Raw genomic sequence first — 6000 nt, 5'->3', positions numbered from 1 at the left:
CTGTATCAGCATTACAAGATACATGTACACCATCTATTTCATTACACGGGTCTGTACCGAACACGTACAAACAATACTGACCTTCCAAATACATTTATTGTGAACAATGTGGGAAGTGTCTTGAAAATTAATCATTTGTTCATATGATGCTTAATTAGGAAATACAGACGTGATTAGATTTTACTTCAGACATAATTTCGCTATGAAATACTATTAAACGAGTCTGAAGTCAAGTAACAAGGTCTGGACACTGTTAAATTACATGAAACATTGAGCTTCATTGGAAAGCTATTCCAGAAAAAGGCTTTCAACATGAAAGTCTTGTAAACAATTTTGAGTTAACAAACCATACAGCCATGGTCGGTTACCCCGTCTTGATGATCGGGACCGCGCGACTATGTCATAAATTGGCAAACCAACCAAAATTACATTTACTATTGACCAAACTGAACAAAATTGTGCCAAAATTGATTCTTTTTCATTGTTTTAGCATCCCCGTTACCTTACCCTCCAGGCAACATGGGGATATCAGCGCGAGGCTGATTAAATCAATAGGACTTAATTCAAAGTTACATATCGTACACATCGATTTTCTATTTTTATTTGCGTCGATGTTTGAAATCGAAAAACAACAAGAACGCATTTTTGTAGTCTGAGGGACGTTAGGGCCGATCGAAACGGCCACAGTAAAGTTCTAGTTAACGGTTTCTGAAACTAATGCGCGAGGACGGTCGGGAGTAATCTAGCCGGGTGGTAGAAATTATATTATTCGTTTGTTTTAATTGACAGGGTTCCTGAATATGTTAATACTAATATCAAGTCTCGAAACTGTTGACAAATATTTGACTATAAAACAATAAATCAATTTTATCAACAACCAAAATAAGAAAACCTTACTGATGAAAAGATTGGTGAGCTAAGTAAGATTTACAATGACTCGTATAGTGTTGTAAAAGTGTAACAATATAGCTCTATACCATCAGTGATATATAACCCTGTACAGTGTGTAACTGGTATAACCCTGTACAGTGTGTAACTGGTATAACCCTGTACAGTGTGTAACTGGTATGACCCTGCACAGTGTGTACCTGGTATGACCCTGTACAGTGTGTGGCTGGTATAACCCTGTACAGTGTGTACCTGGTATAACCCTGTACAGTGTGTGGCTGGTATAACCCTGTACAGTGTGTACCTGGTATAACCCTGTACAGTGTGTGACTGGTGTAACCCTGTACAGTGTGTGACTGGTATAACCCTGTACAGTATGTGACTGGTATAACCCTGTACACTGTGTGACTGATATAACCTTATACAGTATGTGACTGGTATAACCCTGTACAGTGTGTGGCTGGTATAACCCTGTACAGTGTGTACCTGGTATAACCCTGTACAGTGTGTGACTGGTGTAACCCTGTACAGTGTGTGACTGGTATAACCTTATACAGTATGTGACTGGTATAACCATGTACAGTGTGTGACTGGTATAACCCTGTCAAGTGTGTCTGGTATAACCCTGTTCTTTATCTGACCGGTATAAACCTGTACAGTGTGTGACATGTGTAACCTTGTACAGTGTGTGACTGGTATAACCCTGTACAGTGTGTGGCTGGTATAACCCTGTACAGTGTGTACCTGGTATAACCCTGTACAGTGTGTGACTGGTGTAACCCTGTACAGTGTGTGACTGGTATAACCCTGTACAGTATGTGACTGGTATAACCCTGTACAGTGTGTACCTGGTATAACCCTGTACAGTGTGTGACTGGTATAACCCTGTACAGTGTGTGGCTGGTTTAACCCTGTACAGTATGTGACTGGTATAACCCTGTACAGTGTGTGACTGGTATAACCCTGTACAGTATGTGACAGGTATAACCCTGTACAGTATGTGACTGGTATAACCCTGTACAGTGTGTAACTGGTATAACCCTGTACAGTGTGTGACTAGTACAACCCTGTACAGTATGTGACAGGTATAACCCTGTACAGTGTGTGACTGGTATAACCCTGTACAGTGTGTGACTGGTATAACCCTGTACAGTATGTGACTGGTATAACTCTGTACAGTATGTGACTTGTGTAACCCTGTACAGTGTGTGACTGGTATAACCCTGTACAGTGTGTAACTGGTATAACCCTGTCAAGTGTGTGTCTGGTATAACCCTGTACAGTGTGTACCTGGTATAACTCTGTACAACATGTGACTGGTATAACCCTGTACACTGTGTGACTGATATAACCCTGTCCAGTGTGTGACTGGTATAACCGTGTCCAGTGTGTGACTGGTATAACCGTGTACAGTGTGTACTTGGTACAATCCTGTACAATATGTGAATGTTATAACCCTGTACGCTGTGTGACTGATATAACCCTATACAATGTGTGGCTGGTATAACCCTGTTCTTTATCTGACCGGTATAAACCTGTACAGTGTGTGACATGTGTAACCCTGTACAGTGTGTGACTGGTATAACCCTGTACAGTGTGTACCTGGTACAATCCTGTACAATATGTGAATGGTATAACCCTGTACACTGTGTGACTGATATAACCTTATACAGTATGTGACTGGTATAACCATGTACAGTGTGTGACTGGTATAACCCTGTACAGTGTGTGACTGGTATAACCCTGTCAAGTGTGTCTGGTATAACCCTATACAGTGTGTGACTGGTATAACCCTGTACAGTGTGTGACTGGTATAACCCTGTACAGTGTGTGACTGGTATAACCCTGTTCTTTATCTGACCGGTATAAACCTGTACAGTGTGTGACATGTGTAACCCTGTACAGTGTGTGACTGGTATAACCCTGTACAGTGTGTACCTGGTACAATCCTGTACAATATGTGAATGGTATAACCCTGTACACTGTGTGACTGATATAACCTTATACAGTATGTGACTGGTATAACCATGTACAGTATGTGACTGGTATAACCATGTACAGTGTGTGACTGGTATAACCCTGTCCAGTGTGTGATTGGTATAACCCTGTACAATATGTGAATGGTATAACCCTGTACAGTGTGACTGATATAAACCTGTACAGTGTGTGACTGGTATAACCCTGTACAGTGTGTACCTGGTATAACCCTGTACAGTGTGTACCTGGTACAATCCTGTACAATATGTGAATGGTATAACCATGTACAGTGTGTGACTGGTATAACCCTGTCCAGTGTGTGACTGGTATAACCCTGTCCAGTGTGTGTCGGGTATAACCCTGTACATTATGTGACTGGTATAAGCCTGTACTATGTGTGACTGGTATAACCCTGTACAGTGTGTGTCGGGTATAACCCTGTACATTATGTGACTGGTATAACCCTGTCCAGTGTGTGTCGGGTATAACTCTGTACATTATGTGACTGGTATGAACCTGTACAGTGTGTACCTGGTATAACCCTGTACTGTGTGTGACTGGTATAACCCTTGTACTGTGTGTGAACCCTGTTCATTATGTGACTGGTATAACCCCGTACAGTATGTGAATGGTATAAACCTGTACAGTGTGTGTCGGGTATAGCTCTGTACATTATGTGACTGGAATAACCCTGTACAGTGTGTGTCGGGTATAACCCTGTTCTTTATCTGACCGGTATATACCTGTACAGTGTGTGACATGTGTAACCCTGTACAGTGTGTGACTGGTATAACCCTGTACAGTGTGTACCTGGTACAATCCTGTACAATATGTGAATGGTATAACCCTGTACACTGTGTAACTGGTATAACCCTATACAGTATGTGACTGGTAAAACCATGTACAGTGTGTGACTGGTATAACCCTGTCCAGTGTGTGACTGGTATAACCCTGTCCAGTGTGTGTCGGGTATAACCCTGTACATTATGTGACTGGTATAAGCCTGTACTATGTGTGACTGGTATAACCCTGTACAGTGTGTGTCGGGTATAACCCTGTACATTATGTGACTGGTATAACCCTGTCCAGTGTGTGTCGGGTATAACTCTGTACATTATGTGACTGGTATGAACCTGTACAGTGTGTACCTGGTATAACCCTGTACATTATGTGACTGGTATAACCCTTGTACTGTGTGTGACTAGTATAACCCTGTTCATTATGTGACTGGTATAACCCCGTACAGTATGTGAATGGTATAAACCTGTACAGTGTGTGTCGGGTATAGCTCTGTACATTATGTGACTGGAATAACCCTGTACAGTGTGTGTCGGGTATAACCCTGTACATTATATGACTGGTATAACCCTGTACAGTGTGTGACTGGTATAACCCTTGTACAGTGTGTGTCGGGTATAACCCTGTACATTATGTGACTGGTATAACCCTGTCCAGTGTGTGTCGGGTATAACCCTGTACATTATGTGACTGGTATAACCCTGTACTGTGTGTTACTACACCTTTCGATATATAAGTATATATATATATTGTGTTATAATGTTGACTGACTTGAGAGTCATTCTCCGACATGTGTAGTAACATGTACATTACAGTTACCGTATCGGATTACTTTGAGTGTAATTGATTCAGATACAAAATTTGGGTCGGGCGATAGTTCATTTCCTAGTAATGTTAAACGTAGATAATTAGATAAACACACTTATCTCGTCTAAGTTTCCGAACGGTACATGTAAATATTAAGTACCTTGTTGAAGTCTTGTGAGCTTGAGATATCCTGACCTCGTTTTTAATTTTAGACCAACTAAAACGATAATAGACTGACGAATGAAGTACACATTTGGTAATTAGTTTTAAGATAATGGGTTTTAGAAGTTTGAAAATGGGGAAGTTTAATGAATTTTTACTGAAAATATGGATTTCATTTGTTTATAAACACGGAATCAGACTATTGACACAAGAACATGAGGCGAATAAATGATCTTCATCAACTATTAACCTTTGATGAAACATCAACATCGAACTGTAACTATATCATCGGATCTGGCATCACAATGTCGTCACTTTCATCAAACTTCATTTAATAAAATAGTACCATAACTTTTGAACCACTAGGTGGCATGCATTGAAGGGACCTCGTGGGTAGGGACGGGTCCATTCTGATCTCCAAGAGTTACTGCCCTTCGCTTCATTCTGTCATAACTTAAAAGCTTGACAGTCGATTGGGAGGATTTACAGGCATCGACGCTTTTTCATTTGTTAAAGTTATTTTCATGTATTCAATTTTAAAATTCCTACTCTCCCAAAAAATAAGAAGAACAAAATGTGTTTATGAAACAATATGTCCCCGGTTGCAACAAAATTCTGAAGTGGGATATTAAAACTGTACTGTGTAGTGTGCTAATTGCATGCGCACTTTGTAAAACACTTATGTCTTCAATGCGGTAATGAATTTTTTATTTCAAATGTAGGTCACAGGTCACAGATCACGGTCCAGGTCGCATGGTCAGAACTTTTAGTACCACCAGAAAAGTATCGACGCAAGGAATGCACATGCCAAATATGAAAATCATACCTCTTACGGCGCAATAGTTATGGGCAAGGTTAAAGTTGACAACAGACAGACAGCACAGAAAAGTATACTAACGACCTTGTATTTTCTAGTAATATTTTGAGTAACAAATATGTTTAAATTTGCATGAACAGATCGCTTAGATATTTGAACTGATAAAATCATGTGCAGACCATCGTTATTATCAGTGACCGATACAAAGAAACCCTCGCTAAAGAGAACACTTAGTGGTGGGATACACTACAATATGGTGTGTTAAATTGTTAAAAGATGCAGAATGTACATTTGTAGATCTTGATCCCCCCTCCCCCCCAAAAAAAAAATAAATAAATAAAAAATCGTTACCTATTGACCATCACCGATGTTGCACACACTGAAAGAAGTCTTAACGCTGCAACTTTCATTCGGGAACTAAAAAAGTGAGAAATGGAGACCATTGATTTGATACTGGTCAGATGTGTGATGACTGAAGACAGTATAGAACGTTTTAGGAATTAGTGCCATCAACTAAACTTTGTGGAATGAACATCAAGATATATAAATCT

The sequence above is a fragment of the Ylistrum balloti genome, unplaced genomic scaffold (genome assembly GCF_031769215.1).
Source record: "Ylistrum balloti isolate Yb309-2 unplaced genomic scaffold, AGI_CSIRO_Ybal_v1 Utg370542, whole genome shotgun sequence".
Taxonomy (NCBI): Eukaryota; Metazoa; Mollusca; class Bivalvia; order Pectinida; family Pectinidae; genus Ylistrum; species Ylistrum balloti.
Note: the sequence above shows the minus strand (reverse complement) of the source record.